Raw genomic sequence first — 23,987 nt, forward strand, 5'->3', positions numbered from 1 at the left:
CGGTCTGGGGCTCCATGCAAGATCTCACCTTGTGTGGCCTCACCATGAGGAAGGTGAGGGATCAGCCCAGAACTACACGGCAGAACCTGGTCAATGACCTGAAGAGAGCTGGGACCACAGTCTGAAAGAAAACCATTAGTAACACACTACGCCGTCATGGATTAAAATCCTGCAGCGCACGCAAGGTCCCCCTGCTCAAGCCAGCGCATGTCCAGGCCCGTCTGAAGTTTGCCAATGACCATCTGGATGATCCAGAGGAGGAATGGGAGAAGGTCATGTGGTCTGATGAAACAAAAATATAGCTTTTTGGTCTAAACTCCACTCGCCGTGTTTGGAGGAAGAAGAAGGATGAGTACAACCCCAAGAACACCATCCCAACCGTGAAGCATGGAGGTGGAAACATCATTCTTTGGGGATGCTTTTGTGCAAAGGGGACAGGACGACTGCACCGTATTGAGGGGAGGATGGATGGGGCCATGTATCGCGAGATCTTGGCCAACAACCTCCTTCCCTCAGTAAGAGCATTGAAGATGGGTCGTGGCTGGGTCTTCCAGCATGACAACGACCCGAAACACACAGCCAGGGCAACTAAGGAGTGGCTCTGTAAGAAGCATCTCAAGGTCCTGGAGTGGCCTAGCCAGTCTCCAGACCTGAACCCAATAGAAAATCTTTGGAGGGAGCTGAAAGTCCGTATTGCCCAGCGACAGCCCTGAAACCTGAAGGATCTGGATAAGGTCTGTATGGAGGAGTGGGCCAAAATCTCTGTAAATCTCTGTAATTTCTGTAATTGCAAACAAAGGTTTCTGTACCAAATATTAAGTTCTGCTTGTCTGATACATCAAATACTTATGTCATGCAATAAAATGCAAATTAATTACTTAAAAATCATACAATGTGATTTTCTGGATTTTTGTTTTAGATTCCGTCTCTCACAGTTGAAGTGTACCTATGATAAAAATTACAGACCTCTACATGCTTTGTAAGTAGGAAAACTTGCAAAATTGGCAGTGTATCATACAGTGGGGAAAAAAAGTATTTAGTCAGCCACCAATTGTGCAAGTTCTCCCACTTAAAAAGATGAGAGAGGCCTGTAATTTTCATCATAGGTACACATCAACTATGACAGACGAATTGAGAAAAATAAATCCAAAAAATCACATTGTAGGATTTTTTATGAATTTATTTGCAAATTATGGTGGAAAATAAATATTTGGTCACCTACAAACAAGCAAGATTTCTGGCTCTCACAGACCTGTAACTTCTTCTTTAAGAGGCTCCTCTGTCCTCCACTCGTTACCTGTATTAATGGCACCTGTTTGAACTTGTTATCAGTATAAAAGACACCTGTCCACAACCTCAAACAGTCACACTCCAAACTCCACTATGGCCAAGACCAAAGAGCTGTCAAAGGACACCAGAAACAAAATTGTAGACCTGCACCAGGCTGGGAAGACTGTATCTGCAATAGGTAAGCAGCTTGGGTTGAAGAAATCAACTGTGGGAGCAATTATTAGGAAATGGAAGACATACAAGACCACTGATAATCTCCCTCGATCTGGGGCTCCACGCAAGATCTCACCCCGTGGGGTCAAAATGATCACAAGAACGGTGAGCAGAAATCCCAGAACCACACGGGGGGACCTAGTGAATGACCTGCAGAGAGCTGGGACCAAAGTAACAAAGCCTACCATCAGTAACACACTACGCCGCCAGGGACTCAAATCCTGCAGTGCCAGACGTGTCCCCCTGCTTAAGCCAGTACATGTCCAGGCCCGTCTGAAGTTTGCTAGAGTGCATTTGGATGATCCAGAAGAGGATTGGGAGAATGTCATATGGTCAGATGAAACCAAAATAGAACTTTTTGGTAAAAACTCAACTCGTCGTGTTTGGAGGACAAAGAATGCTGAGTTGCATCCAAAGAACACCATACCTACTGTGAAGCATGGGGGTGGAAACATCATGCTTTGGGGCTGTTTTTCTGCAAAGGGACCAGGACGACTGATCCGTGTAAAGGAAAGAATGAATGGGGCCATGTATCGTGAGATTTTGAGTGAAAACCTCCTTCCATCAGCAAGGGCATTGAAGATGAAACGTGGCTGGGTCTTTCAGCATGACAATGATCCCAAACACACCGCCCGGTCAACGAAGGAGTGGCTTCGTAAGAAGCATTTCAAGGTCCTGGAGTGGCCTAGCCAGTCTCCAGATCTCAACCCCATAGACAATCTTTGGAGGGAGTTGAAAGTCCGTGTTGCCCAGCGACAGCCCCAAAACATCACTGCTCTAGAGGAGATCTGCATGGAGGAATGGGCCGAAATACCAGCAACAGTGTGTGAAAACCTTGTGAAGACTTACAGAAAACGTTTGACCTGTGTAATTGCCAACAAAGGGTATATAACAAAGTATTGAGAAACTTTTGTTATTGACCAAATACTTATTTTCCACCATAATTTGCAAATAAATTCATAAAAAATCCTACAATGTGATTTTCTGGAGAAAAAAAATCTCATTTTGTCTGTCATAGTTGACGTGTACCTATGATGAAAATTACAGGCCTCTCTCATCTTTTTAAGTGGGAGAACTTGCACAATTGGTGGCTGACTAAATACTTTTTTCCCCCACTGTATATCTTAAAAGAAAGGTAGATCATCATTATTTGGACCGTTTAGGTTAATGAGCCATATCTGGGTATGGTCCAATAACATATTTAAAATCATCCATCTATCTTGAGGATCTGTTTGGACAATTTGCACATTCGGAGCAAAATTACTGTTAATTAATATCAACACCCTTATTGAATTTCTTTGCCCATGGGAGAAATATATTTCCTGTAAACTATATATTATATTCCTTCTCTTTTAGCCAGGTAAATACTGATCGTCTTTTCTTATTATCTGCTAAGCCATTACAATTATAACTGGCTATACTTATTTCACCATTTACCATAATGAGATACAAGTTTCAAATCTATTTATCATAATATATGTTTGTAAACTCACCATTAAAAATAACCACAGTGATTGAGTGTCTATATAGCTATACCATGATATTTGCATTGCTACTAAGTAAACCTCCAATTGTTCCCCACTATTCCACCCGCTAAAACCCCTCCCCATTCCAAGTTGGGACCCACCCTTTGAAAAGAGCACACAGTGCCACCCACAGAACAGAAGCAGATCAACCGCCAAAAGCATTTCTTAATGTTAGATATCCCTTCAGAGTGTGAATTTTCTCACACATTTCAAACAGACATTACAAGTTAACATCGTTTTAAAGAGCACAACCTCTTCTTTAATGACACCACATTCATGTCAATAGGAATAACACTCATTTTGTCTTCCATTGTGTAAAGACACTCACTATCAAAAAAATGATTAATAATCAACACAACAAAAAACCTATATTATTTCAATTGTAGTAAATTTGACTACATTTCTCACTCAAAATGTACCAAGGATAATATATTATACTTATAAATATTTAAAAAATTATCCAAAATGTGATCCGAGGACAATATTCAGGAAGTATTTCAAAACCCACATAAAGTAGGCTATTTGATTGACAACGATAACAATGTAAAAAAGTGTACAAATGCAAACAACTATTCAGAGACTTTCAAAATGTAGATAACCTCTCTCAATAAGATTTAGTACAGACTAGGCTTGATGTAAAATGTAGAAATAGTAGCCCACTTTGACAACAATTCAGTGAATGAAACAAGTATTAGATAGAGACAGATAAAGAGAGAAGACACAAAACACAACTACTGTTCAGAGACAATTTTTATAAAATGTTTACACTATTTCCCTATAAGATTTGTAGGACAAATTTATGTCACACTGTCACTTGAGTGTTAGCATTTAGCCTACAGCATGCCTTGAAACTTCTTGAAGCACGGCCCCATCCTACAAAGTGGCACAAAATGTAAAAATAGTACTTTAACAACAATTCAGTAAATGCAAGAAGTATTAGATAGAGAAACATTTTTAAATGCACCTACACAAAGTAGGCTATTGGATTGACAAAGATTCTTACCTCTGTAACAATGTAAAAATGCAAACAACTATTCAGACTATTTAAAAATGTAGATAACCTCTCTCAATAAGATTTAGCACAGACTAGGCCTGACATAAAATGTTGAAATAGTTTGACAACAATTCAGTGAATTCAGAAAATTACAGAGAGAAGATGCAAAACACAATTTTAAAAAGTACACCATTTCCCTATAAGATTTGTAGGACATTCATAGTTCACACTGTCACTTTAGTGTTTGCATTTAGCCTACAACATGTCATGGAACTTGTGGAAGCACGGCCCCATCATGCAAAGAGGCACAAAACACGTAGAGCACCCAAAGGAAGTTTCTACACATCTCCCACTCTTTGCCCTGCGTCCACTCTGGATGCACACCACACACCCTATCTTGCGCCCCTCAAACTTCACCAGGGAATGGCCTGCTTTTAAATTATGATTAACAACTCGGTCCAAACCCCCTGGTGCCACACTCTTGGCTCCCCGCTTCCTGCCACTGTAGCCATCACAAAGTGAACACACAAGCTGCATTTTGAATGCCTTCAGGGGCCAGCGTCTGCGGTTTCTGGGAAGGGGCCTTTGCAGGGTTCCCACACTGGTCTACTGACACCGCCTTCAGGGTACCATACATAGGTAGCAATACAGTGGGGGAAAAAAGTATTTAGTCAGCCACCAATTGTGCAAGTTCTCCCACTTAAAAAGATGAGAGAGGCCTGTAATTTTCATCATAGGTACACGTCAACTATGACAGACAAATTGAGAAAGAAAAATCCAGAAAAACACATTGTAGGATTTTTTATGAATTTATTTGCAAATTATGGTGGAAAATAAGTATTTGGTCACCTACAAACAAGCAAGATTTCTGGCTCTCACAGACCTGTAACTTCTTCTTTAAGAGGCTCCTCTGTCCTCCACTCATTACCTGTATTAATGGCACCTGTTTGAACTTGTTATCAGTATAAAAGACACCTGTCCACAACCTCAAACAGTCACACTCCAAACTCCACTATGGCCAAGACCAAAGAGCTGTCAAAGGACTCCAGAAACAAAATTGTAGACCTGCACCAGGCTGGGAAGACTGAATCTGCAATAGGTAAGCAGCTTGGTTTGAGGAAATCAACTGTGGGACAATTATTAGGAAATGGAAGACATACAAGACCACTGATAATCTCCCTCGATCTGGGGCTCCACGCAAGATCTCACCCCGTGGGGTCAAAATGATCACAAGAACGGTGAGCAAAAATCCCAGAACCATACGGGGGGACCTAGTGAATGACCTGCAGAGAGCTGGGACCAAAGTAACAAAGCCTACCATCAGTAACACACTACGCCGCCAGGGACTCAAATCCTGCAGTGCCAGACATGTCCCCCTGCTTAAGCCAGTACATGTCCAGGCCCGTCTGAAGTTTGCTAGAGTGCATTTGGATGATCCAGAAGAGGATTGGGAGAATGTCATATGGTCAGATGAAACCAAAATAGAACTTTTTGGTAAAAACTCAACTCGTCGTGTTTGGAGGACAAAGAATGCTGAGTTGCATCCAAAGAACACAATACCTACTGTGAAGCATGGGGGTGGAAACATCATGCTTTGGGGCTGTTTTTCTGCAAAGGGACCAGGACGACTGATCCGTGTAAAGGAAAGAATGAATGGGGCCATGTATCGTGAGATTTTGAGTGAAAACCTCCTTCCATCAGCAAGGGCATTGAAGATGAAACGTGGCTGGGTCTTTCAGCATGACAATGATCCCAAACACACCGCCCAGGCAACGAAGGAGTGGCTTCGTAAGAAGCATTTCAAGGTCCTGGAGTGGCCTAGCCAGTCTCCAGATCTCAACCCCATAGAAAATCTTTGGAGGGAGTTGAAAGTCCGTGTTGCCCAGCGACAGCCCCAAAACATCACTGCTCTAGAGGAGATCTGCATGGAGGAATGGGCCAAAATACCAGCAACAGTGTGTGAAAACCTTGTGAAGACTTACAGAAAACGTTTGACCTGTGTCATTGCCAACAAAGGGTATATAACAAAGTATTGAGAAACTTTTGTTATTGACCAAATACATATTTTCCACCATAATTTGCAAATAAATTCATTAAAAATCCTACAATGTGATTTTCTGGAGAAAAAAATTCTCATTTTGTCTGTCATAGTTGACGTGTACCTATGATGAAAATTACAGGCCTCTCTCATCTTTTTAAGTGGGAGAACTTGCACAATTGGTGGCTGACTAAATACTTTTTTCCCCCACTGTATGCCACGCAAACGCATTTAACAGCTATGTAGGTACATGCACTTTTCTGATCCAAATTCAACAAATGAGACAGACAAATTGCACAAAGTAAGCTGTGTGGTACAAGGGTGAATGGTGAGACTTGGGACAGACGCACTCCATGGAAACATAGGCTCCCCTCTCTGGTGTTTTCTCCCTCTTCCTCTACCACCTCCTCTCCCTCATCCTCTCCCTCTCCATGTTCCTCTTCCTCTCCCTCCACTCTCCCCTTCCTTTTCCCTCCACTCTCCTCTCGCTCCACTCCTCCCTCTCCCATCTCAATCCCTCCAATCATCTCTAACTCCTCTTCCTCCCTGCCTTCTGCTGCTGAGCCCTGACTCTCCACATCACTTCCCTCACTTTCACTGGCAGAGGGAGAGCGAAGAAAGAGGATCAGGATCATAATCTCTCTCTTTCACCCACACATACAGTCTCTCTCCCTTCCTCTCTTTTTCTCAGCCATACACATACTCTCTAATAATCAACTCTTAGGGGTGTCCATACTAACTTGGTATGTTGCACAGGTTGTAAACGTTTCTCCTTTTCTGGCGCCACTTTGTCATTTGAGAAGCTAAGAAATGTGTCAAGCTGGCCCCATGTTGAGCTTATTCACATGCACACAGTACATCACACACTATCAGTAGCACTTATGTATGTTCTGTTCCAAATCTGTGAGTACTCCCATCTGTTTTCATATTTATACTGCCATTTATACATCTGCATACACCATACATGTATGCTCTTTTACTGGAGTTGGACAGCTGTGTACAGAATTACTAAGAACATTTGTAGCTAAAGGATTCAGAGCACCTATCCAATGTCAGAATTGTAAATATGTATATACTGTTTCTTGAGTGTTTTGTACTTAATCAAATGACTTTGTATTTTAGCAGTGTTTCTCAACAGTGTTTGTATCAGGAGTTACCAAAATTGCTCTTGACGATCCACAGGGTTCTGCATGTTTTTTTTAAAATTCAAGCCCAGTGCTACCACACCTGATTCTACTACCCAGCTGTTTATCAATACCTCAGCTGTTCATCGAGACCATGAATAGTAGAATCAGGTGTGGTAGAACTGAGCTTGAACAAAAAAGCTTGCATAAACCTGTAGCATCCCTGAATTGTATTTACAAAGTTGACTATATCTGATGAATTTACATTTGGTTGTAAATGTTAAATGTAGGTGTAACTCACCTTTTGTTTACAGGTAATGTAGTACTAGGCCTTTCTTCAGTGAACTTTAAGGTACATTTTCATGTAAATAGTTAATGGGTACATGTTGATTATTTGTGTATTTTCCAGGAGCTTGCTCAATTGTCTTAAGAGAGATCAGGGAAGATTTCTTTCAAGTTTACGCCATATTGGCTTAAATGGGTTTCTGTTTTTCGCTTCCTTCTGGAAAATCAGCTGTTAATATTAAATAAATACTAACAACTACATTATTTCTGTTGCCGTTTGTCATTATTGTTTACTTTTACAGAACTTTTATTACTGTTATGCTGTATTATAATGTTGTATAATAACTTCGCATAATCACCTTCCGGTGTAAAACCATGGAAATTTAAAAACAAAAAACAATGTTTTAAGTGAGAATAAGAATTGGTCTGAAACCGAAAAAGAAAGGAAATTCACATAAGCACCACAATGCCTATTCCACCCATGCTCTACCAAGGTTTTCCAGCACACAGCTTTGACCTACTACATTAGCTATGTTGGTATTGTACTTTAAACTATGTGTAGGCAGGTTGCTTAGGATTCAAACCTTCTCAAACAGCCTAATTCATACTCTTCAGAGGGATAATGGACTTTACAGTGTCCTGCTATTAAAATTATGTATACTGGTATATGTGTATCATTTGTGTGTATTTTAGATCTAGGCCTATTTTAAATGTATATGATTGTTGTGTCACCATCTTTATTGCAAAAAATAAATTCAAGTACAAACATAACTTTAATCAACATTATTTTGACAGAGGTAATGATCAGCACAGAAGGCTCTATCTATCTGAGCTACTGTGTCCAACTGATGTTATGTTGGGCACCTACTGACCAGAAAAGGATGTTATCATGATTATTATTTTTTTTATGACATGTATTGCTAAAATAAAGGTTGAAGGAAATGCATGGATGCACCACATTATTACAAGACAAAACAGCTCAATCAAGCCTGATGGTCTTGTAAGTATAAAAGCAAAGCTTAATGGGATGATATTGTTGTGTCGAGTAAACGTTGCTATTTATGCTGTGTGACCAAGGAGAACCGCTGACGCTGTATTTTCATCATAAAGGTTTATTCATAACAAAGGGTTACAGCGTCGATTTACAGATACCTGCAGATACCTGGAGAATAATCGCCCCATCTCAAATATGATTATTCTGCTCTCTTTTGTCTCAACCTAGTATTTATAATCTTTACCCTGCTGTGGGTGGTTTCCCATACAGACCAATCACCTGTCTCCACACAACAGACTTCCTCTGTTCTATGGGGTGTCCCCCTAAAACTACTCCCCAGATGCTCCCTCTAAGCTGAATAAACCTCCTCTCAGGTTCCATTTGAAAACGTTAGCAAAGTCATAATTCCTCAGATACTACAATATCTTACTGGGTGTATGAAGAATCCAATACTTTGTATGCGGTACAAATCACATTATTGTGGAAGCACCTCCTCTAAGAGTATGAATTAGGCTGTTTGAGAAGGTTTGAATCCTAAGCAACCTGCCTACACATAGTTTGAAGTACAATACCAACATAGCTACTGTAGTAGGTCAAAGCTGTGTGCTGGAAAACCTTGGTAGAGCATGGGTGGAATAGGCATTGTGGTGCTTATGTGAATTTCCTTTCTTTTTTGGCTTCAGAACAATTCTCATTCTCACTTAAAACGTACGTTTTTTGTTTTTAATAGAGAATAGAGCATGACATCCTTTTGTTGACTGAGAGGAATGAGATGTTGAAGTAGATTACAGGGTCCTCTCTGTGAGCAGCCCAGTGATTAACGTGTGTGTGTACGAATGTGTGTGTGTGTTGAGATTTGCATAAATACTTCCTCTGTTCATTTCCTTAACAGAAGTGACGATTTTCTCCTCTCTGATTCTCGTGTATTTTCTATGCTAGTATGAACTCTTCCTCCCTTCTCTCGTTCTCTTTCATCTGGACTTCTTTCTTTCCTCTCTTCTCACCACATTTCTTCAGACTTTTCGTCTCATCTCTCATCCTATACTTAGCCTTCTCTTTATCTCACGGTTATCCTTGACTGTCACCATCTAATTGTTACAAAGAAGAATGGAGCTGCCACTGGACTCTGATTTGAGGTCAGTTTCACAGGTTCATCCCCTAAGGTTAGGATTCAGAGGGCAAGCTGATCCTATGATCTGTGCATGAGAGCAACTTAACCCAAAGTTGAGTACACACTGTATGAAGACGGCAAGGTATTCCCACTCACTCCAGCTAACCAGTGTCATCCACAGAAATATATTGTATATTTTCTATTTCAATTCAATCTATTTCTGTGGTGTCATCAACCTGAACATATCGGTTGTGGAAGATTCTGTATCAGTTTAAAGAGACTAAACGGACAAAAACAAACAAACAACATGCACAAGATGAGTTACAACCCCCACTGTTTACCTGTCACTATGTGAGCAATGGGGGGAAAGTTGTCTTGTTCCCCCATTAAACAAGAACACACAGTTCTCCATCTGTGCTAGCTAGGTGGAGAGAGACACACTTCACCACAACACCTCAACTACTTTGGTTCTGTCCTTTTGACGTATCCACACTTCCTGTTCAAAACACTTATAGTGAATTTTAGGAACAAGGAGTCGCCCCTGGACATTATGTGTGTGGTGTTTTTTAGTTCTGCCATTTTGTGTCCTCCCCTGCCCAAGTCGCAATTTCATCCCATTGAGGAGAACAGAGTAGGGGACAGACCGCCTAATAGCTCTGGGTGTCTGCTGGAGTGGGAAGCGCTATCGATCTGTGACCTTTCAAAGGCATTGTCATTACAAACACTGTGGAGGACTCAGCAGAGTTGTAGAAGACAATAAATATAAACTATGGATGTATTCCACTCCTCTATCCACTGCTCGGTTTTTGTCTTAGCTGTGTTTGTTTTTCCTTCTTATGGATGGCAACTCCCATTTGATCAATGTTTCTCACTATTTATCTTTCCTTCTCCTCCAGTCTGGTCATTTGTTTTCCTTTTCTCTTCCTCTGTCAACTCTGTTATTCTCTCTCTCTTTCATTATGTTTCTGTCTATCTGTTTCTAACAGTTTTTCATTCTTTCTTTTTGTCTTTTTCACTTATTCGTTCTGTTCTTTTCTTCCTCTCACTAACAGCCCAAAGTCTTCTGGAGGTAAAAGTTGCATTTGGCACAAAGTCTAACCGGATTTTCAATTGAAGAGAGCACATTGCCCAGTTAGCACATACCATTCTGAGAACCATATGTTTCTTAGAGCTTGGTAGTTGTCCATATGGTTATTTTGCATACAACTTTCCCGCAACTTTCTGGGAATGGTGCAGGATATTTGCTTGGCTTTGGAACATTCTCAGCACAGGTAAACTTTTCACGTGTGAGTTCCAAATATTTCTAACGTTCCCCACCAGCGTGAGTTTTTTTATGCGCGTGATTTCAGAATGCACTCATTGTTCCAAAATGTGATTGTTACGCAACAGGACAGTTAACTCGCGCTGCCCTCAAACCAAGACACGCTTTCTGCTAATTATCTATAGGATAGGTATCAACTTGTCAATTAAAAAATATATTTTCTAACAACAGTTTGAATTGAGGTGTGGTCCGCCTCATTAATTCACATAGAAATGGCCCATTTCACTGTGGCGGACAATTTACGTTTGAGGCATTACGATGAGCAAGACCAACCTCTCTCTTCGATGAGAGCCCAAGCATTTCCCTAGTATTTCCCCAGTTCAAGTATGCAGACATTTGCACATCTCCAGTCAGAACAAAACCTGCACAAACTTTTTCCCCCGGTGCATTTTCCGGCTGGTGCCCGCATTGCCTTCATTGTTGTTTTCCTTACTAATAATGACTGATAGGAACGCACACATGTCCAAAGTAAGTGCCTTATTACATTTTCATAATAGTTTCTGTATATCGTGTTATGTCGTTTCTACTGTGGCATACCTTATGTATGTATGGTGCACAATGGCGGTCGGTGCTGTTTAAGATGAGGAAGGACGCTAATTGTTTTTATGAGTGTAATACCCTGTTAAAACATGTATTTAGAACTATGGTTTAATAGTAATAATAATATGTGGATGTATATTTTGTATACCTTGTATACATTTAATCAGATTTGTTTTATTTTCATAAGCTCTGTTTTACTACAGCCTTTGCTGTTGGGCCTATGTTGGTTAAATTATTATGTACTGTTACTTTAAATATGTTGGGGCAGTTTCTGTTCACGTGAAGGATGTGTGATCGTTTTGGGCCTATCAAGATGGACTATGGGTGGTGTGCAGAGGGCTTCGCAGGTTTTTCTGTTGTTGCTGGGAAGAGAGAGAGAGAGGGCTTTGCAAGGTTTTCTGTGATTGCTGAGGAGAGAAAGAAAGGGAGAGAGGTGAACTTGTGAAGCGGGAAAACATTTTGTGTACTAAAATTAGTTTTTTCCCCAAATTGGGTTTAACTGCACTCTACTTTACTCATCTTAACAAAATACGATTTATAGTTTAATATTTTAGCGAGAGACTCGTCTCAATTTGCTTCCTGCTTTAACGAAGGTTCCAGATGCTTCGGGAGCTAGCTTGGATTCGTCGGATCGGGAGCTGGAGAGGACGGTTTGGTCTGAGGGAATTTGAGGGCTTTGTTGATGCTGGACATCGGTTTTCGGATGCATGCAGGGCACTTTATGCCAATTGGATTATAAATAGGCACACACCTTGGAACTGTTGGTTTCAAGGGGGTTTTACGGAACCGTGAGTAACTGTGGGGTTAGCCAAATGTGTTTTTGAGCTCCAACGGTGCCAACAAACATTTTTCAGTTTAGCACCTGGGTTTAGGCTGTCTTAAAATTGTATTGTGTCATGTGTATTGCAGATTGTATGCAAGTGTATCATACATCATTCATTTTTCATTAATTTCTATATAAACTGTAGGTAAGATCCCTGATCTCTCTGGTTTTTCCCAAGCGAGTTAAGTCATACCAGGTTTATTATATACTGAGTGTCTTTTCACCATACTTACTGTATTGATTTATCTGAGCCTTTGGTGAGAGGGTTACATGAACATGGCCTTATTTCTATTACAGCATATTGGATGACTGTCATTCATATTCCATTCATCCAGCTCAATGCAACATCGATAGGTTTAGGCTACTACATGATACTCAAATTTTCCCTATACCCAACATGAGGTTGCTACAACCTAGCCTATGAATGACAGTTTAGAACGAAGATGCACAGGTCGAGAGACATTTGAGTAATCAAGGTGACAGACATTGACACATTCAATACTGCCTTGCACACTCTTGCCTGCATCTAGCTGATCTAGGGTGTAATGATTAGTCCAACAGTTGCAAACGAGAGTTTCTATTGGACAAATTCAGGTATGTTTATTCCCGTTTCATTCCGTTTGCTTCCGTTAAAGAAAATTTTTTCAACAGAATTGGAGGAATGAACACAACGTTGATCACACGCAAACACAGTTCACTTTCATAACAGCCACATACAGTACATTATCAAAAGTATGTGGACACCTGCTTGTCGAACATCTCATTCCAAAATCATGGGCATTAATATGGCTTTGTTCCCCTCTTTGCTGCTATAACAGTCTCCACTCTTCTGGGAAGGCTTTCCACTAGATGTTGGAACATTGCAGCGGGGACTTGCTTCCATTCAGCAACGAGCATTAGTGAGGTCAGGCACTGATGTTGGGCGATTAGGCCTGGCTCGCAGTCAGCGTTCCAATTCATCCCAAAGGTGTTCAATGGGGTTGAGGTCAGGGCTCTGTGCAGGCCAATCAAGTTCTTCCACACCGATCTCGACAAACAATTTCTGTATGGACCTTGCTTTGTGCACAGGGGCATTGTAATGCTGAAACAGGAAAGGGCCTTCCCCAAACTGTTGCCACAAAGTTGGAAGCACAGAATCGTCTAGAATGTCATTGTATGCTGTAGCATTAAGATTTCCCTTCACTGGAACCAAGGGGCCTAGCCCAAACCATGGAAAACAGCCCCAGACCATTATTCCAAGGAATTTAGCAGTTACACTGGTGGGCCCCGGTGGCAAAAAATTAATAAAACCACAATTTCTATGTTGACTTGGAAGACCTCTAGTGTTGGATAGTCATAGCCAGCTACCTAACATAGCATCCCTCTCTGTTTGAGCCGGGTATTTGAGTAGGCTAAACTAGCTAGCTGCATTCACTAGCTAAGGAAAAGTGATAAAAAAATCCAAAATATTGCTAGCTCTCTCTCCCTCTCTTGCGTCTCCTTCATTTTTGAAGAAATTAATTTGTTAAAAACTGTTCAACTATTGTCTTTCTCTCTCTTTGAGTCAACTACTCACCACATTTTATGCACTGCTGTGCTAGCTAGCTGTAGCTTATGCTTTCAGTACTAGATTCCTTATCTGATCCTTTGATAGGGTGGACAACATGTCAGTTCATGCTGTAAGAGCTCTGATAGGTTGGAGGACGTCCTCCGGAAGTTGTCATAATTACTGTGGAAGTCTATGGAACAGGGTGTGAACCACGAACCTCCTAGGTTTTGTATTGAAGTCAATGTACCCAGAGGAGGACAGAAACTAGTTGTCCTCTGGCTACACCATGGTGCTACCCTACAGAGTGCTGTTGAGGCTACTGTAGACCTTCATTGCAAAACAGTGTGTTTTAATAAATTACTTGGTGATGTGAATATATTTAGTATAGTTTTATCTAAAAACAATAACTTTTTTAATGTTTCACTATTTAAATTTTTCTGAAATTCACTGAAGAGGGATGGTCCTCCCCTTCCTCCTCTGAGGAGCCACCACTGATGGAGCATAATGTATTATGTGTATATTCCTTTATAGCAACGGACATGTGAGGTACTAATTTCATAACCTTTATGTTTTTATGCTCAATTGTGCTTATGTAGCTAGCTACATTCTTCTATTAGCTCTGTAAAATAATGATAATGGCGTCAGAGAAGTATTAGCTTGTTGTATCCTTTGAAGCTGTCCTGGCCTTATCATGACCATTGCTTGTGTTTTCATTTGGAAAGTTTAGCATAGCTCTGCTCGTCCCTGCCCCCTTGTGAAGCTGAACAGTTACTGTTTCTTACTGTTATATCATTCATAATTGTGAACATTGTTATTATGTTACTTCATTGTAATATGTTTTATTGCTATATCCTGATATTGTATTCTAATTACTAATAATTATTCTATATTCTCTACTTTCAGAAACCACACAAACAAACAGTATTGAACATTATTTTCCAACATCATAACTGGAACTGGACATCTTTCTTGCCGAAGACTGAGGCCAGCTTTTGTATGCTACCAACATACTGTTTGAATATACACTCATTTACAGTTTTAATGGAGGAAAAAACAGCAAGAACAGACATAGGCCTATATGTGATGGTTGTCTACTTTATTGAAGTATTTGTTGTGGTTGAAAAACAAAAACTAGTTTTACAAGACGGAAAAAACTGCAAGAAAAGACCGGCAACTTATTAATATGCATAACCCATATTTCAATATTCAGAAAGTGATTGAACAACAACTGTATTCCCACCCCCCACTCCTAAAGGCATAGTATCATGGCAGGTCACCTGTCAAGTCAGTAATTGCTGCAGATGTGCTTGATAGTGCTTGAGCGTATGGTACTCCCCAAAACATGGCACAACACACAGGGGTGTGTCACAAGCTAAACACATGTACTTTGTCAACCTCCTCTGCTTCCTTCTCCTGGTGCCAGACAGGCAGGCTTTGCTGTGCCTCCATGTGCGACTGCCTTGAGCAGCAGTTTGAGGGATTTGGAGGGACAATTCAGTGCAGTGAGACGTAGGGGATTGTCTACAGCAGGACGGCCCCCAGTGATTGGATGCCAAGGGGTGAGGTGCTCCCCCAGCAGATCTCTCATGAGGTTCTTTCTGTACTTTTGGTAGGTAATCACCTCACCTATGGGGGAGAGGGTGATGGATTGGGGAGGATGAGGGAGGGGAGAGGATGATGAGGCAGTGGGTAGGTGGGTGAGATATTGTCAATATAATTGCATAATAGAACTGTATGTGATTTATATATGAACTGTACGTCCAATTACAAAAAGTGGAAAAATATCTTCTTATATCACTTATACCAGTTTTCTGAATGCATTCCACAAAGCTGTTTATCATGTCCGCCTTATCCACTGCCCCGTTTTGAGGTTATAGTCAAGCACACAGTATGGTTTGATCTTTCTCTCTCCTGTCAGGTTGTCCACCTTCCCTGTGGCCGACATGGTTGCTGTAGGGACAGTGGAGAGGACATGGATGCCTCTGATTGTTCTCCTTGAACTCCACCTTCCCCCTCTGCATCTTTCTGCTTCCGAATGCCGGCATCCCCTTCCTGTTCGACCGGACTATGCCACAGGCCCCAGTGCTGTTGGTGAGCAGATGCTGGAAGAGTGTGGGACTGCTATACAATTGTCCACATACAAAGTGTGGCCCTTCCGGAAATGAGGAGTTACTAGTCATTTTAGTCATTTTTTTAGCAGACGCTTATCCAGAGCGACTTACAGGAGCAATTAGGGTTAAGTGCCTTGCTTAAGGGCACATCGACAGATTTTTCACCTAGTCGGCTCAGGGATTAGAACCAGCGACCTTTCGGTTACTGGCACAACACTCTTACCCACTAAGCTACCTGCAGTTACCATGGTCATTACCACAGACCCGGACACCCCAAGCCCCTAATGTTGGATGTCAGTGGTGGAACCTGTGTAGACTATAATGTTCGGAACAAATCCTGTCTTCACGTTGCCCATAACAAAGAACTTGACCCCAAACCTGTGCCTTTTGGAGGGAATACAGTTGAAGTTGGAAGTTTACATACACCTTAGCCAAATACATTTAAACTCAGTTTTTCATAATTCCTGACATTTAATCCTAGAAAAAATATCCTGTCTTAGGTCAGTTAGGATCACCACTTTATTTTAAGAATATGAAATGTCATTATAATAGTAGAGAGAATGATTTATTTCAGCTTTTATTTATTTCATCACATTCCAAGTGGGTCAGAAGTTTACATACACTCAATTAGTATTTGGTAGCATTGCCTTTAAATTGTTTAACTTGGGTCAAATGATTCGGGTAGCCTTCCACAAGCTTCCCACAATAAGTTGGGTGAATTTTGGCCCATTCCTCCTGACAGAGCTGGTGTAACTGAGTCAGGTTTGTAGGTCTCCTTGCTCGCACACGCTTTTTCAGTTCTGCCCACAAATGTTCTATAGGGTTGAGGTCAGGGCTTTGTGATGGCCACTACAATACCTTGACTTTGTTGTCCTTAAGCCATTTTGGCACAACTTTGGAAGTATGCTTGGGGTCATTGTCCATTTGGAAGACCCATTTGCGACCAAGCTTTAACTTCCTGACTGATGTCTTGAGATGTTGCTTCAATATATCCACATCATTTTCCTTCCTCATGGAATCTATTTTGTGAAGTGCACCAGTCCCTCCTGCAGCAAAGCACCCCCACAGCATGATGCTGCCACCCCCGTGCTTCACGGTTGGGATGGTGTTCTTCAGCTTGCAAGCAACCCCCTTTTTCCTCCAAACATAACAATGGTCATTATGGGCAAACAGTTCTATTTTTGTTTCATCAGACCAGAGGACATTTCTCCAAAAAGTACAATATTTGTCCCCATGTGCAGTTGCAAACCGTAGTCTGGCTTTTTTATGCCGGTTTTGGAGCAGTGGCTTTATCCTTGCTGAGCGGCTTTTCAGGTTATGTCAATATAGGACTCGTTTTACTGTGGATATAGATACTTTGTACACATTTTCCTCCAGCATCTTCACAAGGTCCTTTGCTGTTGTTCTGGGATTGATTTGCACTTTTCGCACCAAAGTACGTTCATCTCTAGGAGACAGAACGCATCTCCTTCCTGAGCGGTATGACGGCTGTGTGGTCCCATGGTGTTTATACTTGCGTACTATTGTTTGTACAGATGAACGTGGTACCTTCAGGCATTTGGAAATTGCTCCCAAGGATGAACCAGACTCGTGGAGGTCTACAATCTTTTTTCTGAGGTCTTTGCTGATTTCTTTTGATTTTACCATGATGTCAAGCAAAGAGGCCCTTAGTTTGAAGGTAGGCCTTGAAATACATCCACAGGTATACCTCCAATTGAATCAAATGATGTCAATTAGCCTACCAGAAGCTTCTAAAGTTTCTGGAATTTTCCAAGCTGTTTAAAGGCACCATCAACTTAGTGTATGTAAACTTTTAACCCACTCGAATTGTGATACAGTGAATTATAAATTCAATAATCTGTCTGTAAACAATTTTTGGAAAAATTACTCGTGTCATGCACAAAGTAGCTGTCCTAACTGACTTGCCAAAACTATAGTTTGTTAACAAGAAATTTGTGGAGTGGTTGAAAAACGAGTTTTAATGACTCCAACCTAAGTGTATGTAAACTTCCAACTTCAACTGTATATTGATGGAACGCCAGCCTACCCTTGCATAACATCAGCGACTCGTCAATGCATAGGTCCTTGTATGGCACAAAGACCCGACCGAATGCTGATGTCAGGCTGGTAAGATTTTTTGTTTTGTATTTTACCCTCTTTTTCTCCCCAATTTCAATTTTGTCTCATCGCTGCAACTCCGAAACATGACCCACTAAATCTCGCTTCTTAACACCCGCCCGCTTAACCCGGAAGCCAGCCATACCAATGTGTCGGAGGAAACACTTTTCAACTGACGACTGAAGTCAGCCTGCAGGCGCCTGGCCCACCACAAGGAGTCGCTAGAGTGCAATGAGCCAAGTAAAGCCCCCCGGCCAAACCCTCCCCTAACCCGGACGACACTGGGACAATTGTGTGCCGCCCTATGGGACTCCCGATCACGGCAGGTTGTGATACAGCCCGGGATCGAACCCGGGTCTTTAGTGACGCCTCTAGTACAGCAATGCAGTGCCTTAGACCGCTGTGCCACTCGGAAGGCTTCAGTAAGAACATTTCTTATTTTGTGTAAGGTGTGATTTAGGTTGGCAGTAGCATTGTTGACTAAATGCAGGCATCACAGCAGAACTAGGAAGTGGTCTTGGGAAAAGACAGTAGCAATGAAGGGAGTTACAAACATAGGATCCGTGCTCCATTATTCCCTTAGGGAGTTCTTCTTCACTATTCCCATGAGAAGGACTGTCAACAGGAAGGTATACATTTCACTAATTGTACTTACATTTACATTTACGTCATTTAGCAGACGCTCTTATCCAGAGCGACTTATAAATTGGTGCAGTCACCTTATAGCCAGTGGGTTAACCACTTTACAATATGTTTTTTTTTTTTGGGGGGGGGGGGTGGGGTAAGGGGGGGTAAAAGGATTACTTTATCCTATCCCAGGTATTCCTTAAAGAGGTGGGGTTTCAAGTGTCTCCGGAAGGTGGTGAGTGACTCCGCTGTCCTGGCGTCGTGAGGGAGCTTGTTCCACCTTTGGGGTGCCAGAGAAGCGAACAGTTTTGACTGGGCTGAGCGGGAACTGTGCTTCCGCAGAGGTAAGGGGGCCAGCAGGCCAGAGGTGGATGAACGCAATGCCTTCGTTTGGGTGTAGGGACTGATCAGAGCCTGAAGGTACGGAGGTGCCGTTCCCCTCACAGCTCCGTAGGCAAGCACCATGGTCTTGTAGCAGATTCAGCTGGAAGCCAGTGGAGTGTGCGGAGGAGCGGGGTGACGTGAGAGAACTTGGGAAGGTTGAACACCAGACGGGCTGCGGCATTCTGGATGAGTTGTAGGGGTTTAATGGCACAGGCAGGGAGCCCAGCCAACAGCGAGTTGCAGTAATCCAGACGGGAGATGACAAGTGCCTGGATTAGGACCTGTGCCGCTTTCTGTGTAAGGCAGGGTCGTACTCTTCAAATGTTGTACAGCATGAACCTACAGGATCGGGTCACCGCCTTGATGTTAGCGGAGAATGACAGGGTGTTGTCCAGGGTCACGCCAAGGCTCCCTGTCACCCATTTAGCTTCACTCCTGGCTCTCTCTTCTCCTGTAACTCCAAGGCATAGCGATTGGTCTCCTCCACTATGTCTCCCATCAGCTCCTGTCAGAAACAGCTTGAAGCACTGCCTCAGAGGGAGATGGCAAGGGGCCAACAGCAGGGCCAGGAGGGGTGAAATGGCTGTAGGCCTTCCAGCTACCCCAGAACTCCTGTACTGCACCCCCTGTTGTCCTGCCTCCATCACCACCAGCATCTTCAGAGGGACCTGGGACTTCATCGGTGGGCCTCAGATTCAGGGTTCTCAATGGCCACAAGGTTGGGGGGCAACTCATCACTGTCGCTGTCAGAATCTGATTCCTGACTTTCATTCTCAGAATCATTGTCAGAATTTACCAAAATCGCCAGAATTTCTGCATTTATGAGTTGTCTCCTTTTGAAAGACATTGCTATTGCTACAGCTTAGCCCACTAGCTACATACATAAACAACAACACTGAATGGCTCCGAGTAAGTGTCCGAGGTTACGTGATTGTCTGCCGGCATGTGCCACTTGTATCAATAAATCATTATCAGAAAATTGTTTGTGTGATAATAATGTTTTCAAGTACTGGTGACAAATAATGCATTCTGATTCTTGCACAGATTGTAAAGGACACATTTTTGAAGGTTGCACTGATTATGATGAGCTAATGCTAATCTAATTGCCAGCTATGTGTGGAGCCATGTTTGTTGACATCAAACAATGCATTTTGGGTGTCACATAAACATCTGTCAGACCAAAGATGTTTATTATTATTATTTATATATTTTTTCTTAGGGGGTAGATCAGCTTTAATATATATATTTATTTATTTATATATACAGTGGGGAGAACAAGTATTTGATACACTGCCGATTTTGCAGGTTTTCCTACTTACAAAGCATGTAGAGGTCTGTAATTTTTATCGTAGGTACACTTCAACTGTGAGAGACGGAATCTAAAACAAAATCCAGAAAATCACATAGTATGATTTTAAAGTAATTAATTTGCATTTTATTGCATGACATAAGTATTTGATCACCTACCAACCAGTAAGAATTCCGGCTCTCACAGACCTGTTAGTTTTTCTTTAAGAAGCACACCTGTTCTCCATTCATTACCTGTATTAACTGCACCTGTTTGAATTTGTTACCTGTATAAAAGACACCTGTCCACACACTCAATCAAACAGACTCCAACCTCTCCACAATGGCCAAGACCAGAGAGCTGTGTAAGGACATCAGGGATAAAATTGTAGACCTGCACAAGGCTGGGATGGGCTACAGGACAATAGGCAAGCAGCTTGGTGAGAAGGCAACAACTGTTGGCGCAATTATTAGAAAATGGAAGAAGTTCAAGATGACGGTCAATCACCCTCGGTCTGGGGCTCCATGCAAGATCTCACCTCATGGGGCATCAATGATCATGAGGAAGGTGAGGGATCAGCCCAGAACTACACGGCAGGACCTGGTCAATGACCTGAAGAGAGCTGGGACCACAGTCTCAAAGAAAACCATTAGTAACACACTACGCTGTCATGGATTAAAATCCTGCAGCACACGCAAGGTCCCCCTGCTCAAGCCAGCGCATGTCCAGGCCCGTCTGAAGTTTGCCAATGACCATCTGGATGATCCAGAGGAGGAATGGGAGAAGGTCATGTGGTCTGATGAGACAAAAATAGAGCTTTTTGGTCTAAACTCCACTCGCCGTGTTTGGAGGAAGAAGAAGGATGAGTACAACCCCAAGAACACCATCCCAACCGTGAAGCATGGAGGTGGAAACATCATTCTTTGGGGATGCTTTTCTGCAAAGGGGACAGGACGACTGCACCGTATTGAGGGGAGGATGGATGGGGCCATGTATCGCGAGATCTTGGCCAACAACCTCCTTCCCTCAGTAAGAGCATTGAAGATTGGTCGTGGCTGGGTCTTCCAGCATGACAACGACCCGAAACACACAGCCAGGGCAACTAAGGAGTGGCTCTGTAAGAAGCATCTCAAGGTCCTGGAGTGGCCTAGCCAGTCTCCAGAGCTGAACCCAATATATAATCTTTGGAGGGAGCTGAAAGTCCGTATTGCCCAGCGACAGCCCCGCAACCTGAAGGATCTGGAGAAGGTCTGTATGGAGGAGTGGGCCAAAATCCCTGCTGCAGTGTGTGCAAACCTGGTCAAGACCTACAGGAAACGTATGATCTCTGTAATTGCAAACAAAGGTTTCTGTACCAAATATTAAGTTCTGCTTTTCTGATGTATCAAATACTTATGTCATGCAATAAAATGCAAATTTTATTGCATAGGTACACTTCACAGTTGAAGTGTACCTATGATAAAAATTACAGACCTCTACATGCTTTGTAAGTAGGAAAACCTGCAAAATCGGCAGTGTATCAAATACTTGTTCTCCCCACTGTATATACATACACATATAAATACATACACATATAAATACATACATATACACATACATACATATGTATAGTCTTGAGAATGACACAAGTATTGGTCTTCACAAAGTTAGCTGCTTTAGTGTTTATAGATATTTTTGTCAGATGTTACTATGGTATACTGAAGTATAATTGATCTCGCCATCACGGTTGACAACTCCGTTGTGTCCTCCTCCCAGAGTGCGAAGAGCCTTGGCGTGACCCTGGACAACACCCTGTCGTTCTCCGCTAACATCAAGGCGGTGACCCGATCCTGTAGGTTCATGCTCTACAACATTCGGAGAGTACGACCCTGCCCTACACAGGAAGCGGCACAGGTCCTAATCCAGGCACTTGTCATCTCCCGTCTGGATTACTGCAACTCGCTGTTGGCTGGGCTCCCTGCCTGTGCCATTAAACCCCTACAACTCATCCAGAATGCCGCAGCCCGTCTGGTGTTCAACCTTCCCAAGTTCTCTCACGTCACCCCGCTCCTCCGCACACTCCACTGGCTTCCAGGTGAAGCTCGCATCTGCTACAAGACCATGGTGCTTGCCTACGGAGCTGTGAGGGGAACGGCACCTCCGTACCTTCAGGCTCTGATCAGTCCCTACACCCAAACGAGGGCATTGCGTTCATCCACCTCTGGCCTGCTGGCTCCCCTACCTCTGCGGAAGCATAGTTCCCGCTCAGCCCAGTCAAAACTGTTCGCTGCTCTGGCACCCCAATGGTGGAACAAGCTCCCTCACGACGCCAGGACAGCGGAGTCACTCACCACCTTCCGGAGACATTTGAAACCCCACCTCTTTAAGGAATACCTGGGATAGGATAAAGTAATCCTTCTACCCCCCCTTACCCCAACCCAAACCCCAACCCCCCAAAAAAAGTGGTGATCCCACTGGCTACAAGGTGAATGCACCTATTTGTAAGTCGCTCTGGATAAGAGCGTCTGCTAAATGACGTAAATTTAATGTAAAATGTAATTACAAGCATTCCATAAGTGTCAAAGGCTTTTATTGACAATTACATTAAAAGTATGCAAAGAGTCAATATTTGCAGTGTTGACCCTTCTTTTTCAAGACCTCTGCAATCCGCCCTGGCATGCTGTCAATTAACTTCTGGGCCACATCCTGACTGATGGCAGCCCATTCTTGCATAAGCAATGCTTGGAGTTTGTCAGAATTTGTGGGGTTTTCTTTGTCCACCTGCCTCTTGAAGATTGACCACAAGTTCTCAATGGGGTTAAGGTCTGGGGAGTTTCCTGGCTATGGAACCAAAATGTCGATGTTTTGTTCCCCGAGCCACTTAGTTATCACTTTTGCCGTATGGCAAGGTGCTCCATCATGCTGGAAAAGGCATTGTTCGTCACCAAACTGTTTTTGGATGGTTGGGAGAAGTTGCTCTCGGAGGATGTGTTGGTACCATTCTTTATTCATGGCTGTGTTCTTAGGCAAAATTGTGAGTGAGACCACTCCCTTGGCTGAGAAGCAACCCCACACATGAATGGTCTCAGGATGCTTTACTGTTGGCATGACACAAGACAGATGGTAGCGCTCACCTTGTCTTCTCCGGACAAGCTTTTTTCCAGATGCCCCAAACAATCGGAAAGGGGATTCAAGAAAATAAAATGCCTTTACCCCAGTCCTCAGCAGTCCAATCCCTGTACCTTTTGCAGAATATCAGTCTGTCCCTGATGTTTTTCCTGGACAGAAGTGGCTTCCTCGCTGCCCTTCTTGACACCAGGCCATCCTCCAAAAGTCTTCGCCTCACTGTGCGTGCAGATGCACTCACACATGCCTGCTGCCATTCCTGAGCAAGCTCTGCACTGGTGGTTCCCTGATCCCGCAGCTGAATCAACTTTAGAAGACGGTCCTGGTGCTTGCTGGACTTTCTTGCGCGCCCTGAAGCCATCTTCACAACAATTGAACCTTTCTCCTTGAAGTTCTTGATGATCTGATAAATGGTGGATTTAGGTGCAATCTTACTAGCAGCAATATCCTTGCCTGTGAAGCCATTTTTGTGCAAAGCAATGATGACGGCACGTGTTTCCTTGCAGGTAACCATGGTTAACAGAGGAAGAACAATGATTTCAAGCACCACCCTCCAGTCTGTTATTC

The sequence above is a fragment of the Coregonus lavaretus genome (genome assembly GCF_964263955.1).
Source record: "Coregonus lavaretus genome assembly, chromosome: 25".
Taxonomy (NCBI): Eukaryota; Metazoa; Chordata; class Actinopteri; order Salmoniformes; family Salmonidae; genus Coregonus; species Coregonus lavaretus.